At 43.5% G+C, this 15640-nt stretch overlaps 1 protein-coding gene across 2 annotated transcripts in view; it reads right to left on the bottom strand.

Annotated features, from left to right (window-relative positions):
• Nucleotides 1-15640, bottom strand: part of TIAM2 (TIAM Rac1 associated GEF 2) — a 227522-nt gene that overhangs the window by 211315 nt on the left and 567 nt on the right. The gene's annotated exons all lie outside the window — the stretch shown is intronic.

Genomic DNA, 15640 nt, shown 5'->3' with positions numbered 1-15640 from the left:
ATTCGCTAAAGGGTCAGTAATCAAAATATATAATGAATATAATAATCAAAATATATAATAAAACCCAGCACCCAAAAAACATATAATCCAATTTAAAAATGGGCAAAAGGCATGAACAGACCTTCCTCCAGCGACGTACAGACATGTGAAAAGATGCTCATCATCACTTATCAAGGAAATGCAAATCAAAATCATAATATCACCTCACACCTCTCAGTGGCTAAAATCCACAACACGAGAAACAACCGTTTGTGGCAAGGATGTGGAGAAAAAGGAGCCCTTTTGCAAACTGGTGCAGCCACTGAGGAAAATGGAATGGAGGTTCCCCAAAAGTTAAAAATAGAAGTACCCTATAATCCAACAATTGCACTACTGGATATTTACCCATAGAATACAGAACAACACTAACTCAAAGGGATACATGCACTCCTATATTCACAGAAGCATTACTTACAATAATAGTCAAGACATGGAAGCAACCCAAGTGTCCGTCAACTGATGAATGGTTAAAGATGATGTGGTATAGATATACAATGGAATATTATTCAGCCATAAAAAAGAATGAAATCTTGCCATTTGCAAAGACATGGATGGAGTTAGAAAACATCAGGCTAAGAGAAGTCAGTCAGACAAAAGAAAAATACCATACGATTTCACTCATATGCAGAACTTAAAAAACAAAACAAATGAGCAAAAGGGGAAAAAGGAGAGAGAGAAAGCAAAACAGACTCCTAAATACAGAGAACAAATTGATGGTGACAAGGGGAAGTGGGTGGGGGGATGGGGGAAATCAGGAATGGGGATTTAGGAGTGCACTTAGGATGAGTAACCAGTGATTAAAATAGCAAACTTGAAAAAAAAATTTTTTTAAAAGACCTGATTGAACAAGACTCCGTCAGACCTTATCTGCACCACTGGCTCTCCTGGGTCTCCAGGCCGCCTGCCCACACTGCAGATTCTGGATTTACCAGCCTCCAAAATCATGTGACTCACTTCCATATAATAAAATGCTTTTGATATAGCAGCATTATCAACAATAGTCAAATCATGCCAAGAGCCCAAATGTCCATCAACTGATTAATGGATAAAGAAGATGTGGTCCATCGGGCTCCTGGATGGTTCAGTCGGTTAAGCAACTGCCTTTGGCTCAGGTCATGATCCCAGGGTCCTGGGATGGAGCCCAGGGAGAGGAGGAAGCTTCCTGCTCAATGGGATGGGGAACCTGCTTCTCCCTCTCCCTCTGCTTACTTGTGCTATCAAATAAATCTTTAAAAAAAAAAAAAAAAGATGTGGTACATACATACAATGAAATCTTAGTCATCAAAGAATAAAATCTTGACATTTGCAGTGACATGGAGGGAGCTAGAGTGTATTATGCTGAGCAAAGTAAGTCAATCAGAGAAAGCCAAATGTCATATTTCACTCATATTCGGAATTCAAGAAATAAACAGATGAATATAGGGAAAGGGAAGGAAAAAAGAAGAGAGGGAAGCAAACCATAAGGGGCCTTTAACAGCAAAGAACAAACTAAGGGTTGACAGAGGAAGGTGAGTGGGGATGAGCTAGAGGGCGATGGCGATTACAGATGGCCCTTGTCTCTATCTGACTGACTTATTTTTCTTAGCTTTGCAATGAGCACTGGGTGTTTATGGAAGTGATGAATCACTGAATTCCATTCCTGAGAGCAGTATTACACTGTATATTAACTAAAATTTAAATAAAAATTAGAAAAAATAAAATTGTAAAAATCCACAAAAAATAAAACTCTTCTTGGATAGTTAGGATACAGCATCTTAATATACTCTACAGAACTCTCATATACCATGTACAATACACACTTAAGGCACATACACACATCTGTATGTATATAAATATATTAAATTAAAAAGTTTCAAGTAATAGTTATCCTTACTACATGCAATACGCTTAAATACTTTCCATTCCATATTATGCTTTGTTATTCTACCTCCTGTGTCTTAATATGGCCGCTGGTCAAAAAAAAGAAAAGTCAGAAAGCCACTGGAATAAAAGAAAGAAAGAAAGAAAGAAAAGCCTATCTGTACAATTAAAAAAAAATTTAAAGAAAACAACCTGACCCACTAAACTGATATCATTGCCTGTGACAGTTTGAAAAATACTGTTTTATTCAAAAGGCTGCATACTGTATAGTGTTCTGTCCCTGAATGTCTTCATGTAACAGACCACAGAAATTATTCCATATTTATGGATGGCTATTTTGTAGGTCTTTTTTTTTTTTTTTAAAGATTTTATTTATTTATTTGACAGACAGAGATGACAAGTGGGCAGAGAGGCAGGCGAGAGAGAGAGAGGAGAAAGTAGTCTTCCTGCTAAGCAGAGGGCCCAATGCGGGGCTTGATCCCAGGACGCTGGGATCATGACCTGAGCTGAAGGCAGAGGCTTAAACCACTGAGCCACCCAGGGACCCCTTTGTAGGTCTTTTCTTATAATGACAGTGAGATAAGGAAAAAGAATAAATATAAGGGTTTCCTAAAGCCCCAAACAGAGTCACTGAGTACCAAAATCAAGTTTAACCTAAGTTACAATTTACCTTTAGGCTGATTTTAGGGTTTCCATAAAGTAGACGGCAAAAGGAACCAAGAGCAGTGGGTACACATCCTCTCTGGACACTTGTGACCTATGAGATCTTTATTCCTTTTATTGAGACATTAGGACTGCTGCTGTCCCTCTCATCTCTTTTCCAGCAAAGATTCCAGTCAAGAGTAGGAAATTCCACTTCAGGCTTAACCATCAGACTTGCAAGAACAGGTTAAATTCTATGAGCTCAATCACACATACTAACACAAAGGCAGGGAGGCACAGCCCCCATACCCAAATCATCCCCTCTCCCTTGCCCCGTTTCCTTTCTACTAATTTCCCCATTTGTACCTGAAATGAGCTGGAAATCTTCTGTCACCATGAAAGTCTCAAACTCATTTACTTCCTACCTATTTACATATGCTAAATACAGTTTCTTATATTAAAACGCACAAATCAGTTTCTTCCAACTTTTTAAGTCACAGTCAAGAAAGAGCACGCAGAATCAAAGAGAAAGGTACCAATGCTTGGGCCTTAGAAGTCTCCTCCCTAGGATTCACGACTACATTCAGTTCTGTGGAGGGGCCCCAGGGACCTTCCCCATCCCCATCTCAGGGGAGTAAGAGAGCCAAAAGGACACATGAATCCTTTTGTCCTCTGCCCCTGCTGTCACTCACATAATTCCACTTATCTCTTTCGTGTTTTGGAGATTCACAAAAGATGTAGTTTGGAACAAAAGATTCCTCTGATTTCAAAGGTGTGAAAAACCAGTGATAGTGTACATTTCACAAATAGGAAAACAGAAACCCAGAGAAGCCGAATGCTGTCTACGGACCTACAGCCCCATTCAGAGCAGACCAGCACCGCACCTTCAGAGCAGCAGTCCTCCAGAGGGGGCCAGGATCGACGGAAGCAGCATCTCTTGGAAACTTTTCAGAAATGAATTCTCAGGCCAATCCCAGATCCTAATCAGATAGGGTGAGGGTGGGAAGGTAGGGTCCCGCCAGGTGTGTTTTAACAGACACTCCAGGTGATCTGGACGCCCTGAAGTTTGCGAGCCTCTGTTTTGGAGCATAGCCTTCCTTCCATTTTTCTCTTCCTCTTCCTATTCGGATCCCGCATCTCCACTAGAAGCACATGCCCCCAAACTACTAAACCAAACTGCAGATTCACCCACTGGAAAGGTGGAAAACATCACGAGGAGGAATTCAAACAAAGCTATCACACAGTTTGTGAATTTTTTTTTTTCTTTTCTCCCAATAGGAACATCCACAACCCAAAGAGTCAAATAAACAAAAGGACCACAGTTCTCAAATAATAATTCAAGAGCACAGGATTCACTAATATTTCAGAAATTAAAGCTCAGTGCAGCACCTGGGTAGCTCAGCTAGTTAAGGGTTTGACTCTCAGTTTTGGCTCAGGTCATAGTCTCTGAGTTGTGGGATCAAGCCCCACACTGGGCTCCATGCTCAACAGAGAATCTGCTTGAGATTCTCTCCCCGTCCGTCTACCCCTCACATGCTTGCTCTCGCTCTCAAATAAATAAATAAATATTAAAAAAGAAAGAAAGAAAGAAATTAAACCTCAAAAGGGCTTAACAATACTAAGGAACTTATTTTCAGAAAACGAGAATCATGGTACCCTAGACTGCTGTGACCAATAATATCTAAGGAAAGCCCCAAAAAGAGAACTAAAAGATTATTAAACTAAAAAAAAAAAAAAAAAAGATTATTAAACTGCAGGAAGAATATTAAACTATAAGACAGCTCCTATTAGAAAACCCTAGTTCAGATACCTTGAAATAAGTAGAAACACAACTACTTCTCACCCCCAGCCTGAGGTGATTAATTCCACCAGGCCTCACCGTTTGTAAGATCTGAGGTAGAAACCCATAATCTACACAGGTGAATTTGCTGACCTTCTGCGGAATAAACATACAAGAGGCACGATCCAGAGTAGCTGTTGTGAGCCATGCGTCAATTTCATGCTATGTTAACAAATTTCAAGAGTGTCAAATGAGAAATTGTAACAAGAAGCTTGAACATCTAAAAATTAAGAAACAAAGTGAGAGTCCTACTATTCAAACCCTTGATCATCTTTTTCCTTTAGGAAATAAAATCTTTCAAACTCCTTCCTATTAAGCTCCCGGTAGGTGAACTTTCACCTGGGAAAGTAAATACCGTATATACCAAAGTGGAGAGGCTTGGCGGGGAGAAGTGATAAGAGGGAGAAGCTTTTAGCTAATTTCCTGAATTAACTAATGTGAATAGTATGATTGGCTCACAAAGAACATTAATATTAACATAGCCTCTGCTCATGTATTCACTTCAGGTTGACTAGTATAAAGGAATGGACTGCAATATTGAAGATCTGATAGGTAAAACCCTCCTCATCTCTTAGCAATGTTCCCCTACCCCCACCCCACCCAAACTCCTGTTTGTTGACCTGCAAAAACCTACAAAACAATTCAATAGCAAAGACACAAAATGTGAAAACCAGACTTCAGACCATGATAATTAGCACAGGTTGACAGAATTTAAAGTATCAGTTGTAGCTTTTAAAAACATCACAGCTATTTATAAACATAAAGGCAAGACAAAGCCATGTATCTTCTTACACAAAATAAAGGGGTAAACTAGAGGTGCCCCAGCTGGCTTAGTCGTGAAAGCATGCAACTTTTGACTTCAGGGTTGTGAGTTCAAACCCCACCTTGGGTGTAGAGATTACTTAAAAAAATAAAATATTTTAAAAGATCAGAGGGGGCCTGGGGGGAGTAAAGTAGATTGCTTCTAAAACTCCTTTCGCCTCCAATAATGTACATAGTATTCTCAAATCCCCTACTCACAAATTATTAGAAAAATGTCTATTTTTCTCTGTGCAGATGACACAATCTGCTTGAAACAACATAATAAGCTCCAGCTGTAGGCCATCCTATGTCAAGTTGTGCCTTCCTTTGGGCCACCTCTAAAGTACACAAGCTAAGAACCTGTTACTGCCTTTCACGGATTGCAAAAAATTCTATAAAGCGATAGGTTTCATTTCCATTCCCAAAGAAAACCTAAAACATTTCCTGGTTCTTTGATGCAGTCCTTGTAACAGGTCTTCCTCACTGTTAAGCAGAGAAAAAAAAAAGTCTCGACAATCCTACGATCTATGCCTAGCTCTGCTTGCCACTAACTTATGATAGAGAATTAAAGCAGATCATTTAACTTCCCTCAACCATCAAGTCTCTCTTCTAAGAAATGGGTTGAATTAAAAGATTTCTAAAAGTTACGCTGTTCTAAAATGCTGACTGAGTGGCACCTAGGTGGCTCAGTCTGTTAAGTAGCCGACTCTTGATTTCGGCTCGGGTCATTATCTCAGAAATGTGGGATCAAGTCCCAAATGCAGGCTAGGCGTGAAGCCTGCCTGGCATTCTCTCTCTCCCCCTCTTCCTCTGCCCCTCCTCCCACCTTTCTCCCCCTCTCTATAAATAAGAAAATATATAAATAAGCAAATAAATAAATAAATAAATAATAAAATGCTGTTACATGACAATTCTTTTTTTTTTTTTAAGATTTTATTTATTTATTTATTTGACAGAGAGAAAGATCACAAGTAAGCAGAGAGGCAGGTAGAGAAAGAGGGAGAAGCAGGCTCCCCGCTGAGCACAGAGCCCGATGTGGGGCTCAATCCCAGGATCCTGGGACCATGACCTGAGCCAAAGGCATAGGCCCAACCCACTGAGCCACCCAGGCGCCCCAATACATGACAACTCTTAAAGTAATACTGCACAGTTTGAGATTTGAGACATTTTTAATGTGTATTTTAATATAAATCCTGTCTGTATCATTATTTTTAAAAGTCTGTCATATCTTCTGCACACAGAAATATAAGTGTACTGAAATTATTCAAGAATTTCTAATGCATTCTAGGGGCACCTGGGTGGCTAAGTCAGTTAGGCAACTGCCTTTGGCTCAGGTCATGATCCTGGAGTCCCGGGATGGAGCCCCATGTCGGGCTTCCTCCTCTGTGGGGAGTTTGCTTCTCTCTGTCCCTTATTCCACTTGAGCTCTCTCTCTCAAATAAATAAAATTAAGTTTTTTAAAAAAAAGAATTTCTGGGGCACCTGGGTGGCTCAGTGGGTTAAAGCCTCTGCCTTCGGCTCAGGTCATGATCTCAGGGTCCTGGAATGGAGCCCGCATCAGGCTCTCTGCTCAGCAGGGAGCCTGCTTCCTCCTCTCTCTCTCTCTGCCTACTTGTGATCTCTGTCTGTCAAATAAGTAATAAAATCTTAAAAAAAAAAATTTCTAATGCATTCTATAAATGTCTAAAAATTTTCCTTTAGACAACACCAAAATTTTGAGATGTTATTTCACATTTACAATAAAATGGGAATGTGCTCATTTATTTTTAGAACTACTCATTTATTGATCTGCTGAAAATTCCAAGTGTTGTCTGCCAACTGTGTATACACCATTCAAGTTTGAGTCAATTCTCTAACTAATGAGATTTATCAAGCTATCAAAATTTAGTTTCTGTGACAGACAGATTTTCAGAAAATGCCATATTGCAATGACATTGTCATAACACACACCAAGGCTCCAGAGATGTCAACCATCCCTCTGGACTCAATTTCCTCACACATTTAGACTAATGGCCAAGGTGGAACTTATAAAAGTTGGATTTAATGACAACCCCCAGTTTCTAGACAGGTAATTTTAAAATCCAAATTACACGGAAACCTGAAATAGAACTAAGCAAAATGCTGCCTGGTAGGGTTTTTCAGGAAATAATCTTTATGGAACATAGAAATGCTTTTTCATTAATTATTACAAAATACATGTTCTTCCTAAATACACTGAAATTTTCTCTACTAGTTTTCACTATTAATACGCTTATAATTCATATACTTAACAAATCTTTTCTTTAATGACCAAATGTTTACGATTTTTCTTTAGAGAGAGTACGCACACACGCGTGAGGTGGCGGGAAGCAGAATCCCCAACAGACTCCCTGCTGAGCACGGGCTGAAGGGGGGCTCGATCCTTGATCTCAGGACCTAGAGATCATGACCAAAGCTGAAATCAAGAGTCCCACACTCAACCACCTGAGCCCCCCAGGCACCACTCACCCAAATGTTTCTTTTTAAAAATAGTGCCCGTTGCACTACAAATCACAGATCAGTCCGAAAATAAGCAAAACTACACTTATAGGTGGATAAGCTCCGGGTCTCGTGCTCCTCTCTGGCAAATTTACTAACATGGTTAGGTCCTCCCAATCCTAGACCAGCCACTTCAGACAAGCGCCAGGCAGGGGACGGACACAGGAAAGGGTGCATGGATTCCACTGGCACAACCCAACCTCCTCTCGAGGCCGAGTGTCCTACAGGGCAAACGTCACCCAAAGGGCAGAGTTTTTCAAACTACAGCCACCAGCAACACCTAACGTGCTTGAAAAAATGTACCCCAGATCTCCAGAATCATCATCACAGGGTAAATTCCCAAAATCTGCACTTTCATCCTCCGTCAAAGTACTGGGTTATGGGCATGAAGGAGGGTACGTGATGCGATGAGCCCTGGGTGTTATACAGAATTGATAAGTTACTGAACACTACATCGGAAACTAATGATGTATTATATGTTAGCTAATTGAATTTAAATTAAAAAAATAATAATAATAAAGCTAACTTTAACTTCCAAACGGACAGGCAAAGTCAAGTTGAGAACTGCCATCACTGGCTTCAGTTTCTCCACCTGTAAGAGAAGGTAACAAGACCTGACCACCACCTAAATCCTCCTCTGACTGGTCATCTTCACAACCCGTCACACTGAGGCTCAGCAATGCCATCATTTTACATTTTTAGGGTAGTTCCATCTGGGGCCCACAACAGCTACCTTCTACACGCACTCCACATGGCTACTGTGTTTATACACATTCTGCGCCTGCCCTGCTCTCCAGAAAGCCACCTTCATCACCTCCACAAAGGCACTGCTCTCATCCCAGGTTCTTCCCCACTCCTTCTAGCTCAACACAGAATTCTCCTACACCCCGAGGCCTTGACGCTCATATTACCCACAGCCCCCAAGACCACCGATAACTACCTCCTAGCCATGCCTAATTACTCATTCTGGATTTACCAAGACCCAACATGCTCTGGGCCCTGCCCTCCTTCCTAGTGCTGGGTGCTGGCGACCAGTCCCCCAGTAATGTTCAAACACCAGTGAGCATAACAGAGAACAAATACGCTACTTAAAAATTCTCTTAACATTTTTTCTTCTGTTTTCTTGTACTCAATAATGCATAGAACCATTGAGTTTTATAGCTGAAAAGTCATTTAGTCCAATGTGATTAACCTGGCCATCAATGCTGCAAATTAAGAAATGGAAACACAGGGAGGAGGCCATGTTTTCTTCAAGATCATACACCTATTTCTGGCAAAACTACCCAAAACCCAGGCTCTTAAATCTATCCAAAACCTACAGCTCCAGTCTTTAGTCAGTAGGGCATGCTGACTGCCTAGACAAGTACCAAGAACAATTCACTTAAACACATACAAGCATCTTTCAACTAGTTCATCCTTTGCTGTCTGTCCATCAGAATGGAGAAAAATGAGGGTACTGATGAAAGTCCTATGCATCCCAAAACATGACAAACAGCAGATGATCACTACTGAACAGTAAATAAGGAATACAGCAGAGAGAGGGGAAGGACACAGACAGACACACCACCTCTGTGTGCGCGATACCATCGTTTAGCAGATGGACCCTAAGAGAACAGAGGATAGAGTATACTCTTCGAGAGAAAAGAAGTGAGTAAGAAAGTACAAGAAAGCTTCAGAAGGAGGACTGAGCTGAGAGGGCTGCATGCTCTCCAGAAAAAAGAACAAACTTCTGACGCAGGAGAAAATGAAAAGGAACGAGCCACTAGTGGCATTGGATGTGTCTATATGATGAGTGGATCCAAGTCTTATGGAAAAGGAAGTTATCTGCCCACATGACAGGCAGTGCCCTTCCCAACAAGAAGTTGGGCAGACAGCTGTGAAAGGAGAGTTTAGAGAGAACTATGGTTTCATAGGGTCATTGTGTTTTTCCAGAGGCAAAGTTCAAAATGGAAGTTAAATGGGAAAATATTTAAGTCTCTGATTTAGCAAACATTCTTCAAGGGTTCATGTCACACATAGTAAGTATTAATCCCAGACGTTTCAAACGCCACCAACGCAAATGATAACTTAATTCATTTTAATGTATTCCAGATGTGTTCTTGCTCAGTTTCTGTTCCTATGTACAAATGCCTTCTTTTGAAAGAACAAAAATGTCCATTTCAAACCAGCTTCATGGTTATCCAGGGTAGTCAGGGTAAATATGACTATTATCCTATCAACTACCACCTTAGTGTGAGGCCTAAAAGGGAAAACTGATGAGGACTTGATGCCTCAGCGACCGGAAGGCGGTAGATGAACCGCTCGAACGCAATTCCATTTTTTCCCTGAGAAATCTAAGGTCTCCTACATTTAGGGGAGTTGCCAAATGAGTAAAAGGTATATTCCAAAGCTAGATATTAATAATACCCAGTAGAATGACATTGCTACCACCCCCACACTTAGGAAAGATGGAGCAACATCTTTAGCCCTTTGTTACTGATCAAGTCCGCTTAAAGAGTCAACCACCTGGCAAAGGGACACTCGACTTTATCATCATGGTATCACCTTCAGAAACATTTTCAACGACCACTTCACACATTATCGACACCACCTGGGAGTGCCCACGGCTTACCATGCTGGACCCGGAAGGGGTGCAGAGAGTAAGTCCAGCACTCCCATGATGAACGCAACGACCCTAGGGACCACACGCCCACAAAGTGCCTGGAAACCCAAGAGAAACAGACGTTTGGAAGGAAGGCTCGGTACAGTCTCAACGGAGGAGGGTGACAAGGAGTGTGACAAAGAAGGAAGAAGCCTCAAAGGGAACGCGGTGCAAAGAAATGGGAAAACAGAGGAGTCAGCCTGTGCTTGGCCATACCTCCCCGCAGCTCCGTCCGGCTGAACATCCCTATTTTACACAATGTGAGACAGCCACATGGCAAGGAGGGGGAATGAACAGTTCTGGAACTCTTTCCCTGTGGCATGCAAGATTCTAATAAGCACATTATGTAAATTCATTCATTAATTTCTCAATTCTCAAAACAATCTTCTATCAGGAATGCACGGCTGTCACCCTCCTTTTGGAGATGAAAATCCTGAGGCATAGAAACCTCTTGACTAGACAAAAACCACTTAGAAACCCGATGGTCACTGGGGGGGGGGGGGTGGAAGGGTGGGGGTGTGAAATAGATGGCGGGCATTAAAAGTACACTCAATGTGACGAGCTCCCAGAGTCGCACAGAATTGTTGAATCACATAGTGTACACCTGAAACAAGCAACACTGTATGTTAACTACACCAGAATTTTAAAAAAAAAAATGTAAATCTTGAATTTCAAAATTAAAAAAAAAAACTGCACTAAAACCCGTCAGCACACTTTAAAGGCAATGGGAATATGTACCTTTTATCAATTTAGGGAGATCCGCAAGCTTATTCACTATGCCGTTTCCCAAACCACTAATGACAAGAGAACCTTCAAAATTCCAGTTTTGCATCTTGTTCCCAGCGCAAAGGAATCCATAACGGGAACTCCTGGAGAACTACGTCCAAGAGACACAGTCAGAGATCTAACCATGAATTTAAAAGAAACCTTGTAACCCAGCACCATGAAAACACAATGAAAGCTGCAGTCCAGATTCTGTTACTCAATCTACAAACCTCATAAATGGAAACAAAGCAGACCCACTTCCAGCTGGATGGAATGCCTGGAGAGGATCAGGCCGGATCCCAGGGCGGGCAGAATCCAAGACAGGAAACGCACCACACCCCCCTGGCGGGGAACCCGGTCAGGCCACCAGCCTGTATGTACCAGCCCTCATCTGTGGGAGGGCTTCAGATTGGGAACGTCTTCATAAAAATAAAAGCTTTCAAATTCTAGGTTGTTATTAAAATCCTTGATTCACTTACAACTACAGACATGCCAACAGTTGACAGGATAAGAGGGGAATGGAAGCTGACAGAGGTGGGTCCGATCTCAGCTGTTGTGACTGCATTACTAGGTGAACTTGGGTGAGGGCCCCCCACAGGTCCTCAACCGTCTTCTTCTGTGTCACTGAGATCAGTGAACATCCGTAACTGGACACAATCCTCCCTGCCCTCCACATGCTTGTCACTCACCAAGCCCATTTCACCAGCTAGTTCAGGAACCCTTTCCTGGTCAGTCCCCGGACCTGTGAACCACAGCCTTACAGCCTCGGTCCTATTACAACAGCTCCTCCTTCCACCAGCCCCGCCTTCCCAAATCCCCCCTGCGCAAACCTTGGAGGGGGCGTGGCCTAAAATGCAAATCTCCTCTGCCTAAAAGGTGATTGGCTAAAGTGATTTGTTCATCTATTACATTGTTAGTTGCCTTTCTTCTCTACTAGAAGTTCTCTGACTTCAAAGATTTAAGGGACTTAAAACAACTCAGGAGCTTAGTAAATAAATGCCTGCTCCATTCTGAGGGGCAGTGCAGGTTTCAGTTTCTTCCTTATTCCACAAATAGAGCCCCTGGTGTCCTCTCTGGAGGCATAAATGGGACCATGCATACAAAGAGCCCAGCACAGTGCCTGGTAGGCACTTCCTGCCACAGATTCTATCCTTTTGTTACTATTCAGTGTTCCAAAGTGTGTGAAGCATTTTCACACATGCGAGCTCATCTGAACCCTGGAATAACTCTAGGACTTAGGAGGTTACATGAAGAAACTCAAGCAGGTGAGATTTAAGGCCCCGGAATCAAGGCTAGTTCTTGGCAAGATCTACTGATTCCAAATCCTGAGTTTTTCTATGTTCCGTTGTCAGGAGTTCTGGCACTGTTTATAGAAAACCATTCCTGCCTGTATCTTCCATGAAATTAATCCAACAGAAGGTGTTATTTTACTGCACTTGCGGAACGCAAACACATAGGCCAAATGCAACTATAATGGACTCAAAGGACTTTGGTTTCTGCTGTATCGAATAATTCAAATAAACCATCAGCTGGGTCATTCTTCATGCCTTCATTCAGCGAATATTTATCACATGCCACTTTGACAACAGGCATCGTGTTTTGTGTTGGGAATCTTCCCTTTCCCTGAGAAATTATAATTACTCTGTACAAGGTTTTCCAACTGAAGCCAACAATGGAAGGGACAGAATGCTGGTACCTGAACAAATATAGCAACAAAGAGCCAGAGAATCTGAGAGTTCATCCTGGCCATGCTCCTACATAAGCTCTGTGACCTTAGACATGTCCCTGGTACTGGAGTTCCTTATCTATAAAATGGAAACATTAGTCCATATCATCTTTAAAGTTATTCTGTGCTATCAATTTCAGAGATTCTAGGATTCCACACAATCAAGTTCTTTTGACATTTACAAGTACTATTTTATACCACAATTTTATAAAATTGTGTAATTTTTAGGATGACTTAAGTTCTCATATGAAATGGCACTTTGGTTCAACTTATTAACACATGTTAATGTAATCTAAGCTCTTTATGGCCTTAAAGATTCTTGCACCCTTCTCTCAACAAATCACGATTAGACGTGTAAACCTTAGTGCCTTAGAAAGTAGCTAAGGAAGCCCATTACGTGTCGGCACACATCTCTGAGGCCCACCTATAAAGTCATACTCCCAGGTTCTTCCCTATAATCAAGCAGAAGACATCTGTTTAAGAATCACCCTGAACAGCCAGACATAAGATAGAGCGAACCGAAGCACATTCCTACATGCTGACCGATAGGAGAAATCTTCCCCCAAACACTTGCTTCGGAATTTTCTAGAGTCCTATAGAAATAATCCTTTCTTTGGTCACTTATTCCAGGAACCTTAACTGAGCTCCTGCTCTGTCAGCCTGCTGCTGAGTACAGCAGTGCAGAGAAGCTGAAGCAGGGTCATCACTGGCCCATACTGTGTTTTGGGATGAATTACAAGGGATGCCCTGTACCAGTCGAGACGAGTATGCCAGGGTTTGGTAAGAGGGGTGCAAACTGGATTTCTACCTCTGCTTGTGCACTGGACAGGATAACCCTGTGCGTTAACAAGCTGTGCAACTGTACAAGGCAGCATACCTAGATGCGTTTTTTAAAAATCAATGTTCTAGTAGGGGCATTGCCTACTATAAGAGAAGGAGCTTGAAGGCCTAGGGATAACCGGGAAGAAAAGCCTCCTAGAGAAGGTATTTGACTGACACATGAAGGATGTGTGGGTAAACAGCAGATGGAAATCGGAGTAAGAATAGTGTAAGCGGAATGTTCATTCATTCCAGATAGTGGTCTAGAAATGACAACTTGGAAGTAGTATGATGTGTCTGGCAGTGTGTAGTGCATGTGTGTAAGGAGGGGAGGGAGGAGCGACTCTGGGAACAGTCCCCCCCCCCCCCACAAGACTGAAAATCTGGCAGGAGCCAGATTACAGAGCACCTTATATGGCATGAGAGGTTAAGGTGTGGAAACCAGATTCTGAGATCACTAGGGGCTTGTTTTGCCACTGAAAATAAACTCTTCCTCAATTACACCCTGCCATATATTTCACATTTGCCAATCACAAAAATCTCCGAAACCCTAAAGCAACAAGTCTTATAAGCCAAGCAGGCAAAGTCCAACGGAAAACAAATTTGCTTTTAGAACTGCACCAATTTTGTTTGATATTTCATTTTTAGAATTTAAAAACCTTAAGGAATACCAGGAAACATCTTTAAATGTGTATATACACAAGTTCTACTGGTTACGCTCAAATTATTAGCTCAGCAATTGACACATTTTATTCAGAGCCTAGGTCTGAAATACTTACAGCATATGGTCTGCACCTGTAAGAACCTTGTAACACTTATTTTAAGAACTTCTAGAGATAACTCAGCTTAAACTATTGGAGTGGGAATTGGAGATAGCCAGGTGCTATTCATTATGTCAGAAGCCCTTGAGAAACAGGAGGTAGAATGGGTGAGCAACCATAAGAGAACCCCAAGACCTTCACTACGTAGAAATAAACATCGTATCAAGATCCAAAGTTGTCTGGAGGATTTCGAGGGAATCCAGGCTGCCTCTCACAGAGCCAGGGCAGAGGCGATGCAGAAAAACCTCCCCATGAATAGCATTATCTTCAAGCCAAGCAGCCTCCTCTCTGCCCCCTCCCCAATCAAACAAAGTTACCCCATTTTGCTATTCTAAAAACAAGGGGGAGAAGCCCATCAATATTAAGTTTCACCGCTTCTGAAAGATAAACTACCCTGTGCAATCTTACTCCATACCTTCACGGCGGCTGTCAGCCGTCAATTGTGGGAAGAAAGGACTCTTTTCTTCCTTAACTGGTTTAGGTAAATACGATCCATTTGGGACACTACGTGTCGGCTTTCCCAGAAACTTGGCACCTAGGCCGCCCCCAGGAGCAGGGCCCGTCGGGGACAGTCGGCGGGGCGGGCGGGGCGGGGCGGGACTCGTCCCCCTCACCACCCCCCCACCCCGCCCCGCCTGGTCCTCCCCGTCGCGCCCCGGCTCCCGCCGCCCGCAGGCCCCGAGGGCTTCGCGGGGGCCGCGCGCGCCTCTGGAAGCGGAGCCGCCGCGGGCCGCGATCCGCTCTCCAGCCCCCGCCCCGGGCTCCGCTCCCGGCCCCCACGACGGCTCAGCGCGGCGACACGCTGACACGCGAGGTCCCGGCCGGCCGCGGCGGGAGTGAGCCCCGCGTGCTCACCCGCGCCGCCCGGACACCTCGTGGAAGCGAGTTCTGGCGAGTGCCGCGGCCGTCGCCCGGCCGGCTGCGCCGAGAGAGGGGAAGCGCCCGGCGCGCTGCCGCCGTCCGCGGGGTCCGCGTCCGGCTCTGCGCCCCGGGAGCCCCAGTCAGCTCCCAGTCAGCTCCCTCCGGGGGAAGAGGGAGGCCGGCGCCGGGAAACAAAGCGGAGGGGAGGTGGGACGGCGGGCCGGGCGCCGGGGCCTCCCGCAGGGGTGGCGGCCGCGGGGAGCCGCGCGCGGGGAAGGGGGCCCTGGGCGCGCCGCCCGCCGCCCGCG

The sequence above is a fragment of the Mustela nigripes genome, chromosome 5 (genome assembly GCF_022355385.1).
Source record: "Mustela nigripes isolate SB6536 chromosome 5, MUSNIG.SB6536, whole genome shotgun sequence".
Taxonomy (NCBI): Eukaryota; Metazoa; Chordata; class Mammalia; order Carnivora; family Mustelidae; genus Mustela; species Mustela nigripes.
This window is presented reverse-complemented; position numbering and strand designations above follow the sequence as displayed.